This window comes from Varroa jacobsoni, unplaced genomic scaffold (assembly GCF_002532875.2).
Source record: "Varroa jacobsoni isolate VJ856 unplaced genomic scaffold, vjacob_1.0 contig02289, whole genome shotgun sequence".
In the NCBI taxonomy this organism is placed as follows: domain Eukaryota; kingdom Metazoa; phylum Arthropoda; class Arachnida; order Mesostigmata; family Varroidae; genus Varroa; species Varroa jacobsoni.
The window spans coordinates 1-16,410 of NW_019214789.1; the positions used below are offsets into that span (position 1 = coordinate 1).

The following is a 16,410-nucleotide window of genomic DNA, read 5'->3' on the forward strand; positions in this document are numbered from 1 at the left end:
TTCTCTATAAGACGTAATTGCCACTGCAAACTATGCTGTGGCGGCTGGTTTGCAATGAGTCGAGTGCGCGGGATAGACTTCATTTTGTTTTTGTGCAGTACGGCTCTCCCAGCAGCAAAATGGTAATCAATTGGTGTGTGAAGCTCTCGATGATTGTGAAAGTAGAAATCGAACACTTAAGTCATCAGTTGTGCGACAAACTTACGGTTTAAAGACTTACGGAGTAGATTAGAAATGCGATTCCAGTCTATACCGTACACCATGCCATTCTCCACATATAAAGCTATGTGACATGACCATGAGGTGTAGATATACATGTCCGAAATTTCTGGAGAAGGCTTTTCCATACTGATAAGAAACAGATAGTCGATTGTGGCTATTACTTCGTGATCCCGTGAGAGGATGGCTACAAAAGATGTATATGCATATATCACGAAAAACAAAGCTGTCGTACGCATTTAAAAAGCCCAAGCAACCTTAAAACGACGTAAATGTCAGAGTAGCCATATCATAATCTTAAAATCGCCTTAAAGCCGAAACGGCGTGTGCACATGAAAGGGTGCAGTGTAGGAGGGATTTCCAGAACTTAGCTACATCTTCGAGTCAGTCACAACGTACCAGTTGATCGTTCGTTCGAGCTGTTAGAATCAAACACAGGAACAGTGCACATGTCGTCTGCAAAAGTCGTCTGCTAAATGAGCGGTTTCAATCGTAAACTTGGACTTCGATGCAGATTGACTAGTAAAAAGGAAAACCAGAGAAGAACCGTGGATATCTAGACAGAGCAAATACGCAAAAGATGCTATTTATTCGAATGTGTAATAAGGCATAAAGAAAAGCAAAGGCAGGAAATAAAAATGACACAAACATACGACAAAGCTTGAATAATATCGACTGCGATCAAATTCATGGTGAGACCAGAAATATTTGGCGAAGATCAAACTATATATATATGAAAATATGTAATTCCAAGTTCAGATACATATTATGATAAAGGACTACTAAGACAAACAAAGGGGGTAGCAGACACGCACGACTCGCGCAATGCTTACATAAATATACAAATCTATACAAAAATATATAATAACAAACACAGTTGCGTAAGTAGACATACAAATATCTAATAGATATACTAAGTGCGTGAGCTGGTCGGCCAGATATAGTAATGTGTTCCTAAACCATTATTTTTTGATAAGCGACCTTCGAACCTCGCACGTCCCTCATAGCTCATCTAACTTGAGGCGATCAATAAGCTGGTGTAGATCGGCACTTGAGAACTTAAAGCAGGCGCAATCGCAATTAAGAGAGGGAGAATAGTTACACGACTGAGATAGTCAACGCCGAGAAGCACAGAAAGAAAAAGGTTATGTGGGTGTGCGGGATAGGTTTTTATTTTGTACGGGAGCAGAAATTGTCATGAAAAGAACTTCGTGACGGTCCCGAATATCAAGTCCATTATCCGAGATTGCCGAAATAAGCCGTGACTTCGTTCAACCGAAATCGTCCTCGTTTCTTTTACGTTTGCTGCACAACACCTCGTCGGTTCCCTTTCTGTAAAGTTCACTATGAACGATTGACTACTATCGCGGACGAAGGAGGAGGCAAGATAGATAAAAAAAAATAGGTGAAAACGTAAAAAATCGGTCAGGGAAATGAAGTTCAGGGAATCACCGAAAAAAAGCAAAATGAAAAAAGGTCGGTTATTGTATTATGTAGTATCTAGTTAGGCTACGCATAGAAAGCCAATAGAAAAATAAGCAGAGACGATCGGAGCGAGAATCGAATAATTACGCGAATGTAGCGATTCGCTGAAAATATTAAGTAATAACACAGGTAAGGGTAAATAGGGAATTGATGCGTTGGAGAGCACCCACTAGGTAGCTCAAACGAAACTAGTAGGTGACTATAGAACTCGTGTATATACTTCAATCTTCAAAAGCAAAATCCGAAGGGAAAGAACGGAGAAGCTAACAACAGATGAAATAGAAGAGCAAGAGGTCAACATGTGAAAAGTCGATCAGGGAAATAAAGTCAACTGAGCCAAACAGAAAGAGAAGGAATAAAGCTCGGTCACTTTATTATGTAATTCTATGCGTCGTTAATTTATGTTGCTTAGCTGTTTTTAAAGCGATATTAAATAATGGGTATTGACGTTATTGATTATAACCGTCGTTGTTATTGTTTGCATTTGACTCACTGAAATGCTTATGCAACATTTTCTAATGCTAACCCAAGTAATTTAACGATGTGCGTATTCCACAATATCGCATCCTAGGCAAGTAGTTTCACTTCCTATTGGTAAATCGACCTGGAAGCCCCCTATTACACCTCTGCGTGCCGTCAGGTCAAATAATAGTTTGAAAGTCGGCGCGTTTGGCATTTCGACCTAGAGCAGTATTAATTGCGTCATGCTAGGCTCGTGCAAAGCTAACAAGTTTGCCCCAGCTTAGTTAATGCTTCCTAGGCTCATTAACGATGGCACCATACGGACAGATTTCTCTTGTAGCGTAGCCAAAGATTAATTGGCATACGAATGTGGACGGCTTTAGTACTAATAGTGTACGGCACTTGATTTATAGAGATGAAGTAACTCTAACCGACGCGCCCTCTATCGAGGTTTTTTAATGTGGCTGTAGAATGCTCAATTTAAATACTACTTATACCTGTTTAATAAGTTTTGATATGAGAAAGGTTCGAGGCGTCAGTCGGTCACTGGTATTTTATATAGAACAAAGAAAGAAAACCTTATACACAGATCAAGTGCAAAAAAAAAGAAATTGGCACACGCCAGTACAAATGAATCCGAGCTAGCTAATTCATTTGTATACAGTTCTGAGCGAGCAAACTACAAAACTCCATCTAAACCCGGTGCCCAATTAAGTGTGGCTTTTTACGGCATTATATTTCAGTTAACCTTAACAGTAAACCCATCACCGTCGGGTGTTTCTAAAGGCGCGGTAGGAATGAGGAATGTCAATGGCTTTCGTGTTAAATTTCGAATTCTGGATAGCTAAGGGCTACGACCCCATTTCCCCTTAGACTGCTTCGTACGTTTATAAAAGCTTGGAACACATTAAGAAATTGATAAGCGTATATTAAATATGGAAACAAACCTTGGAGGTAAGGGAGGAATCTAAACGTGGCATCGAGTAACGGCTTCAGGGTGGTTCATATCTCTTGTTGTATACGTACGCTGATGTTAAACCCTACGCCTTTCAGCCCCTGAAAGCTAACTGTGGCACTTGGGGGTTGAGCATTGGAAAAGTTTAAGATCTTTCGAAACAGAATAATGGCTACCATTCACAAACTGCGCGCCATTTTAAAAGTGCTTATATCGTTGTTTGGGCCGTAACCACCTCTTTATATTTCGAATTTTACGTCCATCATCGCCGTTAGTTGTTCCATCAGCACGAACCGAACCCTGTGCCTATGCCCAGATACGAATCTTGACCATAACGTGTCCGGGTCATAACCACCTGTAAGCATACACACACAGTCGAGCGCAGTCCCTAAAAAAAAAAAAATAAATTTCAGACTCACGACGATTTGGCACCTCAAAGCGTTACCTGCTTGTTAAACTGAGCAAATCATTCGAATTTCTATACGCGTATTTGCGTCTCGTGTCTATAAAGTAGGACTATATCTGTTTGTAGTCGGATAGCTACTGGTGTTCGGGGTAACGGATAAAGCACGGGCGTTTCAAAATGACACAACCGTGCTATCTGCTGTAACACAGCTAGAGCGATTTTCACTGTCGTACGCGTTATTAGCAGCAATAATAGGATTACAAGACATTAGCTATAATGCCTTGTGACTGAACTACTAGTAGATAAACGCTCCAAGAATTACTGAATCATTAGTAATGAATTGCGCAAACATTCCTTAAGCGCAGTGACCAACGTCTTCTCTAAACAGGCCAACCTATATTATGTCCTGCGAAGACGTAACGAATCCAAAAAAACGACAGGAATTCGCGATTCATCGCAGGACGCCAATGACAACTCATTTTTAGATTATTATGGCACATGTTAAGGATTATAAAGGACGCTTGTCTCTACAATGAATCCTCACATGTATCTATTTTGATAGCATTATTCGTCGAGGATATGTTGAGTTTTCCTATGAACTACGTACATTTGTCCTTATTGGGGCTTCAGCAGTCCTACGAAAACTTAATTTTGTATTTTCAGTAACTTCTTTGACAACTTTTAACCGTCTCGTTGTGTATTGCCAAAATCCGGGGTGACCTATTCTTTTGTTGTTTGCCTTCGCCATAAAAATCCCAACTTTTCCATTTTCTTCGCTTCGTCTTTACTTTTATGTTGCATATCGCTCGAAGTAAAAAAAAAAGTAAATGCAAATAAATCATAAAAACTTTTCGCACACATGTTTGTAAGATATTTTCAAGTTTGTATCGTAGCGTATGGTATCTTTATATAAAATAAAATGAGTACCTCCTAGCTCGGTGAGGGGATACTTTTTGCACGCTTTACACCATGATATATCTCGTTTTTTAGTATTTATTATATTTTTTTCAATTAAATTGTCCACTTCCATTTATTTTTTTTTTTTTTTGTACCTCTTTGGCTACTATTCGTCCATATATCTAAGTATGGCTCAATTAAGTTGTTCACTTTATTGTACCATTTATGTTTCTTACCTAGTACCTGTGTATACATTATATTATAAAGTGTTAAAGCTGACGCCTGATTTTTGACAAAAATTTTATTACACAGACAAAGCGATAACAACAGACGGTCCATGGGCACCGTGTGAGGAATATGAAAATCTATAACAGATGCACTGCACTTATGTGTGAACAGTTTGACTTTTTCATAAAATAATGATGTGCAATGATTAGTTATTTAGATACGCATACTCTCCCGTCTACCCAGTTACGCTCTTTTGTACCATTCAGAGGAAAACTATTGGACACTGCTACCCTTAGGCTAATGTTTTTAAACAACAGAACACTCTTCTACTACGCTCACTAAAATGGCAGGATTACTAGGCAGACTCGGATCTAAAAACTTGTGGTTAACTAGTTAGATTATAATTATCCCTCGTGAACTCACCGCTGCATGAATCAATTAAATTCTTATTAGTAAAACGTGGGTTCACGTTGATCTGACGAAACGTAGACAAATGTCCACTTATCGCGTGGACCTTCTCTGGTGTTAATGATGATAAAAGAAAAGCTTCGACGCAGTATGATAACAAATTCGGACCCCAGAACTAGGAGCTTTCTGACCTAAGCGTGTAAGGTAACGCGGAGAGGTTTCTAGCTGCAACGAAGGTTTGAAGGAAGATAGGGATGCAAATTTTGATTATTGAATAGGTACACCTATTAACTTCAGCGTGAATGATATGCATGCGCGCGATAAATTTAAGCGCTCAATCCTCGGGCCGACGAAGAAGATGCGTGGCAGCACTGCTCTGTTGCGTTGGGTAAATTAGTCCGTTTTGCTTACGATATTCCTTTATTTTAGCTATTTTAGAAGGAATAGTTTTAGATGGCAGACAAACGGTTTTCCCAACAGAGAGAGTCCTCTAAAATATACAGTGTCCAATATTCGGAGAGCATGAGCTTCGTTTTTTGGGGAACTAGCGTACATATTAAGCAAACATGATTGAACACGTGCTTAAACAAATCCTTCAATAAAACTAAACAAAGCAGTTAAATACAGGTGATGAAAATAGGTAAACTTATTTGTTTATCTAATACTTGAGTAAATATATTTGAAAGCAGTTGTCCCCTTAGGTAACCAAGAGATCCATGATGTATGTATTAAATAAAAACATCCATATTATGTGCCGGCGACGTATCTATAGGGTTGAATAGCTATTTCAATATTTATACTCTCATTTGTGTCAAAGAAACTGAATCTTGCGATTGTAACTCTACAGGGACGGCCATATGGTCAGGTGCGACGTCGAAGTGACGACACAGAAACAATTACAGGTATTTATATAATAATGTACTTTTTAACTATTGCATATTTTACTTAAATAAAATATCAATACGATGCGCTTTTCTGGTTTTTTCATGATTGGATTTTGCTTCAGTCAGTTTTAGGCCATTTTTTGGCATACGTCTGGCCCTGTTTTTGAGATAGCGGTACGGGCATTTTTCTTAAATATGTTTACCATTCATAGATTGCCATGGTATACGTCTTGCTTTCTAAATACCACATGAACAAAAGCCTTCAGGAACTCTGTTGGCACTTATCACTGAATGACCCTTCTTGTATAATGCTCTAGCGCAACATCTTGCCATGTCATTTAAGCTAGCACATTTACAGTCGCAGTTTCTCATCATGGGTATCAGGCAAAACTTAACTGGCTACCTTAAAAGTGTACTTTTGAAACTGCAAAGGCACAAATCAGGCCTCCATATCGTGCTGATCGCCATATGCAAAAGAAGACATACGAATATAATATTTTTACGGTTTGATTCCAAGTAAGTACGACGATGAACGAAGTTCAAGCAGCAGTTCCTTTTGAAGGCAATCTGATTTTAAACTATTACACAATACGATCGGATGTAACAGCTCCTATCATGATGAGCATTGGCTACTCACTTCAATAAATTTCGTAAATTTGTGTGTTTGTCTCTTTGCCATACACACTTACTCTATATAGTCCACTCCGAAATAGTCGATGGGAAAACTCCCTCAAACAGCGCGAAACACATACAGGGTTGGGATAACGGGTTAGTTTTGGCTAGGGACGAAGCTCTGTCAAGGCAGAATCTCTGCGAGATTTATAAACCGCATATCGTCTTTGGCGGGCAGTAGATTTTGATAGGATCTAATGTGGGCTGTGTAATCACTAGTGTCCATATAACAGTAATTAATTGTATAGTCCAACATGTTTCATGTGGCCGATCAGATAGTAGTTTGTACGGAACTGACTTTTCCAAACAATCCGTTGGCCATGCGTATCGGTAACCTAATTCTAAAAGCTAAAGGTATAAAGTGTTTTATTCATGCCTCTGAGTTAATTTCTCTTTAATTTCTACTCGTAGCGGAGTCCTACTGTCCTATATTGTTCGACAATTACAGTAGCAAAAACACGTGTTTACTGCAAACATTCTGTGTAGCGGCTTTTCAGCGTTTGACACTGATTTGCATAAAGTTCGGATTTTCATCATCACAGAAAGGTTAGGTTACACTTGTTTGAGAGGGTTAGATTTTTTTCAATAACCTTTATAAGTACCATTCGTGCACTATGCGCCCTAAATTTGCATCTACTAAAAATAGTCAGATCCACACTGGCTCCGACTTGTTCGATCCACGTTCGCAATGGACGGCCGCTACTTCATTCCAACATAGATATTTACGCCAAACGATCCTTGTAACATATTGTTATGCGCTTACCTGGCAACGGCTAAAAGCGCGGTGGGTATTAAATCGGGCCCAATAAGACAGGAAACCTTAATTACTTTCAGTTACGCACTCGGGAAACGTCAGTGTTCAGCCATACTGATGAAAGACGTCACAATGCCACGGCCAATTATCTTCCGTGATGTGAGCAGCTCGATCTGGAAGTAAATCCGGCCAGGTCATTTTGATTAGTTCTATATAATAATAGGTCATCTCGAGATACAATCCTTGTTTCTATTGTATTTGCTAAACTGTGCATCGTCTATTTGAAGCATTGCAAATCATCGCAATTATAACATGGTCGCTGGGATATATCAAGAGATCTGCGAGGGGTCCCGATTGTGGTGGAAACAAGGCCAGCTGAGGCTGCCGCTAAGTGCACTCACAATGGAGTCGTTATAAAGAAGTACGACGATCCTAGTTTCGACCAGAGATAGCAACACTTCCTATTTGGTGCCATGAGAAATATTCACTGCTCAGATTTAACGTCAGAGCTGGTCTCAGTAGCAGCAATTTCGTAATTATTTAAACTACGCCCTCTGACCAAACGATCTATTTTGTGATTTCAACAATGATATATATAATATCACAGTAGAACATTGTAATTGTTGCACTTGAAGGACACCTGTAGGTCAGGATAGATTGTCGTATCAAAAAGGGTTTAAGGTCTCTTCGTTTGCAATCTCTCAATAGTAATCGAAGGACGATTCAGTGTGCGATTTTTTAATGCTGAACATATCTGCCAACGAACCAGTTTTTTGTTTTACTCATGAACATTTTTAAAATAATAATTGAGCAACTTTGGGTAGGCACCGTCTAACTAGAACAGGACGAGATCTGAAGATCTGTGTCACCCAATAGATCCACTCTGCCCTTTCGCGTTGAGATTTTGCCCTTAGCATATTACTTGGTAAGTATAGATGCGAAGTTTTACCTGGACCGGTCCGGCAATTTAATTGTCTAACCTGATTTTGGTGTTGACAGTTACTTGAGTTAGACTTTCTTACGGTCCCATCCAGATGGTTTGATTTATCACTGACCGCTATCACTAAGGGTGAGATAAACACATTGAACAATCTAGTTGGGGAGCGATAGCTCTAGAAAACCCTGTAGGTATTAGCCATTCTACAAGTTCCCAACAAATTAACACTTTTCTGGAATACTTAGATTATTTCCGGCAAGAAGCATAATTTGTAACATGTTCGACGGACCTAAATTCTTCGCTTGGGGTTCGCGAAACCGTTTTGGCCATTAATGCCATGATGATAAATTTTCATAACATTTACATTTCTGATCGGTTCTTGACGTTGCCTGTAGTGCAGTACATTTTCCACGACGAGATGGCCACTACGTCAAACAGAACGACCAGGCAGCTTCAACGCGATACATTAGTAATACTGTTTAGATACAAGCTTTACACGTTTGTATATTTTAGGTAGTACTTGACCGGAACTTGACCCAAACTTAAATCCTTTACATCAGTGTTTACCTTCACTTTCTCATAGGTGATTGCTATGAATGGGGTGCAACTACGTACGTTTGAAAATCTTGCGTGGGCTACCATATTCAATATTGTCTTTGAAGATTTCGCGATATCAGCTCTATAGTAAACAATACGTGTCCTCTCGATGTAATGACTATTCGTATAAATGATTATTAGTGGCCGCTATTCCAGTTATTATGTAAACCCATTCTGGGTGTAAACCGTGGAAAAGACGACATTGAACACAGCGACGCAGCAAGGGTTCGTGATCAACTTAAATACATTAAAAAAAAAAAACATTTAAAATAAAAAACATCTCTTTTTTTTATTATAGTATATTAGCGATGACGGTTATCGGTCTAGTAGCACAGGAACTATGTTAGCCTCTATTGCTCGCGGCGACCATCCCACGACTAATTCTGTCTATTAAAGTTTCGTATCTTATGCAATTGCGTTCAAGTTGGACAACTTACTCGCTAAGACGGCAGTCAGTTAGCGTTCTCGACGTAGACGTGCTAACAAAACTAGACGTTTCGAAAGCACGCCGTATATTGAAATAAGCATAAAACGTTGCCTTTTATGGTATTTTCCTTTAAACCTGCAAAGAAACGCAAAGTCGACGCTTGCAGTACTAAAGTCGACCACAACAAAAACATTAGCGGCGCTATGCGATAGAGGCACAGGTTTTCGACATTGAACATTATATGCGATGGAGTACAAAATGACGTTCCCTACACAAAACGGCCACTTCAATGAAGCTTCCAGAGTTTATTTATGGCACGATGCAATATTGTTCGTGTAGTAAAACAACTGATTGTAACTGTTCCAATTGTATAAAGTCATTTTTACTGAAGAGACATTGCTTGAACAATATCTGGCAGTTAGAAAATATGTATAAAAATGTCGCTATTTCGCCGTAGCTTTTGCTGTTGTTTCATATGTATATATATATCTATATATACATGTCCAGCATTTATAAGTGCACACACGTACTTACTGCTTGTTTACGTGATCAACTATTTTCTTTGATTGCTAAAAAGTGCGCTCTGTGGGATAACAGGACGACAGAAACTACGTTGATTGTCTTACTACGTATCTTTACTAGCTATCTCCTGCGGGAGTCGGAATGAAGTGGTCGTGAACAACGTATGATCTTACCTTCTTTTAGCCAGTTAAATTGATTTAAACTAGACGACTATAGTTATTTTCGTTCGCATTAACGACCATCAACGTCCCGAAGTTGAAACGGTTGTTGTAAAAACTTGCGTTGTTAAAACTTGCCACGGTCAATCAAGCACAAGGGGCGTACGGTAGCATCGGGGCCGCACTCTACAACAGGCTCTGCCCAGAAATCCGAAGCATGATTTGCTTGAATAATTACGAAATAATTGTATCTTGAAGTGACCTGATGAGCAACCATCATAGTGGAAACGAGATGACTGAGCAAATTCAGCTCCACCTCTAGGTTCTGATGCCGCTGACCGCTACAAGTCGACTCGGAAAATTCCATATGATACTATTACGCTAGCTTAGAAAAAATTAGATGTTTATTGTGATTTTTGCGGATGCAAATATGCGTGTTCGAACACATTACAAGGCGCGGTAGCTCCTAATGCGCCATGTTTTCGTCACATATATTACCCGAGAAAAGCAAGCTAAGACAATATTAACAGTAAATTTATTCAATTTTACGCCTTGTATTCTTTGATAGTGTAAGAAACAGTGAGCAAACACCTTCAAGTGAACATCTTTTACTGCCTACTCGGCGAGCCTTGTTTTAGAGACTATGTAATAGGGAATAAGAACTAGATATTTAATGTAGAACATAATTAAACTTCGGAACCTGTCAAGAGGCATCTATTTGATGACAAAAAAAAGGACACGTTTGAGCCTACCTTACATGATTTTGACATTCAACCGACATGTGATGTAACACAAAGTAGTTGTGGAAAACGTCTACATGGCTCGTAACCGTTCAGGGATTTCCCTACCTTCACGTTAAGTGAACTAACGCTCACACTTTGGGCACACAACTGATTGAGAAACGTACTCGTCCTACGCTCATGTAGCCGTGAGTCTCTAAGACATTTCAAAATTCGCATCACCAGGGTCTCATCGCAAATATCTCGCTTATACTCTTACTCTTGGCTATAAACAATGGCGACCGATCGTGCAGGTAGATTTTGATCGAACGACACTTCCCTGATGTAACTACTGTTTTTCTACGAACTTTTACCCAAGGTCCGCGGTGCATTTCATCATCGAATCGTATGTCGTGTTACACAAAGGAAGTCGAGCCAGGGAGCCTTGGTATAGTTTTATGACTCGAGCCGACTAAAAATTAAAAAACAATGGTACTCAACTCGTTACCAGTGAAGTTGACCTGACCTTTCTGCTAAAATCGAACACTTTTGCCCACGGTAAGTATCGTTTGGGTGGCCATCCAAATTATGCCGCCCCAACTCTGCCGTTCCCAATGGCCTTATTTTGTGGCCCGTCTCTCGTTCGTTCGAGATCACATTCGTCTTTTATTAGTACTGATGCATGGTAGTGACGATAGGTGTATGCGGTCGGCTAAAATTATCTGCCGTACAACATTGTCGATGGGATGAGACTTGTCGATCACAGCATCTGTACGGCGGTAGCGCAGTGTTTATTTCGCCCAAAAACACCAGCATAACCAATGGGTCACCAGTTGCTGATCTATTCGATGCTACCCTTCTGTTTTGCAGTCGGCAGCAGTAGCAACTGTAGACGTACGGCCTTGCCTTTTGGCCAGATGATTCCGTTCGACAAATGCTACCTAGCGAAAGAAGCAGATCGTCGGTGTAGTACCAGCGTAGGAAACTACGAACAATTATCATCCCACTCGATTGTATTTAGACAATACCGTTCTTAGTTCTTTCGTGTCAACGCATGCTGCGCCTGCTCACGCAGCCCGAATGAACGTTGAATGCACTTGCTTCTTCTAGTCAACGAGTTTCTTTGGCAGGCCTTTATTAGTCGTATAGCTTAACAATGCAACGAACGAAGATGTCTACTGAAGCGCCTCTTTTCACGCTGGTGTCCTTCGGCGTCTCACCGCGTGATAGGCCACGGTTGGCTGGCTAGACGCGGACGCACACTGCCCCGACATTGCGATACACTGTAAAACAAAGTGATTACAAGAGGATGAAGGTCTTCTAGTTTCTTGTTGGTTTTTCCTTATTTTTCCATTGACCGACAGGTCAGTATCCAGTAGGATAAATTCAGGTCGCCTCGCTGGCACTTCTTATGAGGCTGATCGAGTCTCGTGATGGAGGGCTGCTAATCATCTTGAAGTGATGCAACGTTTTTGATTCGGCCAAACTAGATGTGCACACACGCACATCTGCATACATGTACTAAAAAGCAAGTGTAAAGGTGTGGCCTTCTCTCATATTATCTGTTATGCTCACATATATGCCGATAGCGCGTGGTCATGTTGTAGGAAATGTATAACAATGCAAGCAGGTTTTTTTTTTTGATAGAGCTGACATGAAGTCTTGCTTTTCTATTAGGGAAATTGCTCTCATATTGTTAGACTTGTTCGTTTCGGAATGTCTTCGTCCCGGGGAAGATAAAGGGAAGCCTCGAAAAGACTAGGTAAGGCACCTATACACACATGTACTAACAAAGAAGATCTTTCAGCCATCCTAATTAGCCTGCACGTGTTATGAGTATCGCGTCAGTCAACGAAGCGATCTGTTTTAACTGTCGCTTTATATTCGTCTCGCTCGATTAACAAAATCATTGTAATCGCACTACAAATGAATCAGTACGATACGGGCTGCTCTTACAGCTACTGTTTCAACGGCGACTTCGGCGAGTGATGGCGAACTTCGTTTGCAAACCATAAACCGTTGGTCTTCGCCAATTAATCCACATACGTTCTCTATTACGTTCATTTGTTAAGTAAACAGCATAACAACTGCATTCAGGCTCTCAGCGTTTATCATAAACCTAGTATGGCTAATACCACAAGTACTATTAGAATGGTAGTGTGCCATCTGCTACCTATGACAGGTAGTGGCGATGCAGTATCAGCTAGGTATAGCAAAGTCTGTATCTCGTCTTCTATCGGAGTGTCTAACTTCTATGAGGATAGGAACAAGTACTTCCGATACAACTTGCGTTACAATGGCATCGTCAGCTGCGCGTGTCCCAACGCTACATATGTATGTGTTCATAATTTACAATTAAATATGGTGTTGCTCAACGATTTCCGTGAACTCGAGCTGAGCTCAGGGTCGAAATTGTTATTTCGAAAAAGAGAGCGGAGACTGTAGACATTAGGTCGAGACAACGAACAGCGTTATTGCCTATGTGGGCGGGTCTCCACTCGGCAGATGCTGTCGGCGCTGCTATTGTCACCGTCGTGCCCTGCAAGCTCTTGTAAGTGACGAGAGATCCATCTGTTTGTCATGTCATCGGGATGAGCAGGGTGAACTCGTCGCCAATTGCCTTGCTTGTGTTACGCCTACCTGCCTACTGCATTGGTTAGCAGTCAGAAACTACAATGCCCTGGACAAGTCTGGCCCATAGATGGTGGCCAGAATAGTTCAGCTGGGTTAACGGCTTGCTCCGATGTACGTTGGAGGTCAAACAGCACAACGGTGTAGAGGAACGTGCGCACCTGGTAGAAGGCAATGTTGCCATCACCGCAAGCGGGCAACAGTACTAGTAGCAGTGAATAAGCAGCCCGTTTAGAGCTACGTGAACGTAATGGCACTAGTTCTTCTCGGCTGTAGTTACCAGCGTCTGCACCGCCAATGCCACTTTTCTACCGCAACGGGGCAACTCTAACGGACGATGATGCGCTAGCATCATACTACCCGACAGATACTAAAGGCGTTTGTTCGAGTTAGCCGATATGCTTCAGCGTTACTATCTGCTATCAGCCCGTCTATTCGCATGCCTTCGTTCGATTGGTCTTAGAATGCGGCATATAATATGAATAGCGGCTGTCTAGTTGCTCATGTAATGCCTTCACTCAGTGTAAAGCCCAGGGGGTAAAAGCATATAAAGCGCTTGAAGGTTAGGAAACCGCCAGAACTGTGGCAGCGGCCGCTGCGGCTGGTTGCTAGTAAGGCGCTCGGTCAGGCAGCTACTGCTATCGCTGGTACGGCGTTTAACCGTCGAGGCGTTGAGCTGAGCGACCGCGCATCTAGCAAGTTAGCTGACACAGCGGCCTCAGATAGATAAATCGGCATACACAACAATCAATGTAATAGAACAGAAAAAAAAAAGAAGCCCTGTCGCCGCGATCGTTTCGCTGCAGTGGTGATTATTCTAGTAGTTGTATTTTAGTCGCATAAGCAGCCATCCCCGTAGCTAAACTTCGAGAAAGATTAGCGTCCTGAGATGCTGTTCACCAGCTACAAGCGCTGTTTGCGCTCAAAAGTAACACAAAACTCTGTACAAGAAATAAGCTGCTTACCGTCGCACTTCAGCTTTCATAAGGTCGTCACATATTAAGTTGATTCGCCGGTCGCCGCCCATCGCTTTTGCCGTTTGCTCGATCAGCTCCAAGCGTTGTGGCGCCCCCAACAACAATGAGGTGGAACCCACTCCCACTTACTGATGTTTGCTGGCGGTGGCTTTAGTAGCAGCAGCAGTCATGGCAATAAAGTTTACATGGGGAGTATGAAAGCGCACGTCCACCAGAGCTGGTTGTGCTCGCTGTGGTTCATGTGTGACGAAGACAACGATAATTTCCTCTTTATTTTTGTTGAGCTTGGACTCGAAGTTCCTGCATGTTGTGGTCACTTCTTTTGCATAGATGTATGTAGCACTATCACAGTGTCGCATTAGCGCAGCAGTGCCGCAGTTGAATCTTTTGCCATTCTCTAGACAAACGACCGTATACGTTTATCAACATACGTATGAACATACTCTCGTCCGTTCTAGCATTCAGATCGGTAGACAGGCAAACGTGGCGGCGCTTATGACTGTGGTGCTCGCCGCCGTCGTTTGTTTCGTGAGCATTTAAAGTTAAGGACGCGCTCACCGTTACGGTATGCGCCGGCGATTTCGCGGCCACCGAATGCCGCGGCAACAATCTCGAGCCTCCGGCGCCGCTGTCGCCTCAGCTGAAGCCAACTGCTTCCGCTGCCTTACTACGATTCGGGTCAGCTCGCTGCAACTGCCGTTAGTTAGTTGATCGTCTCTAAACCCACGGACAGAACCTAGTAGTACAAGCATCATCCTAAGCGACCTGACTGCAATCAATAGGAGGAAAAAACAGTGTATTATCGATCAACCAACCGTAGGCTAATGGACAGAAGTACGGCCAAAACTTTTCGACGCATCGACATGTGCAATAACCATACTTAGATGACTACTTGAAAGAAAAACGGGTGTGATAGACAAAGCGGAACTAGAGAGGGAGAGAAAGAAAATTTGCATTGCATCATCAGTAGCCGCAGCTGTCCTCGTTGTCGGCAGCAGTACCATTAATTGTCTCGGTTTGAAGTAGGAAGAAACGTAGTACGAGTGTGGTACTATCAGTAGTAACAAAAAGGTTTGACGAGACATGTATAGAAAGGCGTGCCATTGCCGCTCTGACTAACAAAGGTCACACACTTGATCAGTGGCCATTTCCTGCACTACATAGCAGACCTATAAGACGTACTAGCAGCTGAAGAGCGAGCAGCCGCCACATCCATAAGATTTTTGTTATGACTCAGCAACGTTGGTACAAACAGCAGCAGCAGTAGTAGCAGTAGTATTCATTGTCCTGTCCTTGCTCCGTCCAGCATGCTGGCAAGTCAGCCCCTTCCTGCCCAGATCCTTCTGCCCTTTGGCGTTTTCCTTTTTCGATAGTGCCTGATGCATTATATTACCAGTGCTCGTAGCGGTAGAAGTCTGTATGCCGATTCAATGGTGTCGAGCATGGCAACGATGATCGATTCCTGCAAGTAACCTGGAAAAAGTAGCAAAATCCTTTGAGAAAACTACAACAAATATCAAAGGGAAAATCTAAGCATAGCCACATTCAGATAAAATGTGTCAATACCATCGAAGTTGTCTGCGTACCAGTATTTTGCAGTGTCAAGAAAGGGAAAATGGGACGTAATTTGGCAACTATATGTAGGATGTCATTTATGTAAATTTCACTATACTCTTTCCTTTTTCTAGCTAACATTCAGCGGTCATAAGCTATACTATTCTATATAAAGATCAAGGAACGACTGTGAATGTCTAGCAATAAAGACTTTGTAGATCTTGAATTCAGCTATCGCGTTCACTCGTACCGGAAGACGTCGGTTTATTTAAACCGGACGACGGTTTTATTTGGAATGCCTTTAATCCTTTTACAGCTTAGTATTGGCTTTAGATCTACTAAATAAAGCTTATAGAATCATTTCAATCTAGCTTGCTGTTGTAGGTCCTGGAGTCCGCGGAGCAAAACGAGTCGGGCCTTCTTGTATTCTCAAACCCTCGCCAGCTGACTTGCCCTTCCTGAGAAAGGCCGAGGGTAGAACCTCGGTATATAAACCTGTTCTCATGTACAATTGCTAG

The 16,410-nt window shown here is 41.6% G+C and overlaps 1 long non-coding RNA gene across 7 annotated transcripts in view; it reads right to left on the reverse strand.

The window, feature by feature from the left end:
- Positions 1 to 1,364: 1,364 nt before the first annotated feature.
- The window catches only part of LOC111272449 (uncharacterized), a 33,774-nt gene continuing 18,728 nt past the window's right edge, over positions 1,365 to 16,410 (reverse strand). For 2 of the 7 annotated variants that reach the window (XR_015315733.1, XR_015315732.1), the window contains exons 2-5: positions 15,521 to 15,811; positions 9,342 to 9,466; positions 7,380 to 7,543; positions 1,365 to 3,509 (exon numbers count right to left, since the gene is read on the reverse strand). This is a non-coding gene — a long non-coding RNA (uncharacterized LOC111272449). The other 5 variants (XR_015315734.1, XR_015315735.1, XR_002687517.2 and 2 more) reach the window with 5 other exon arrangements.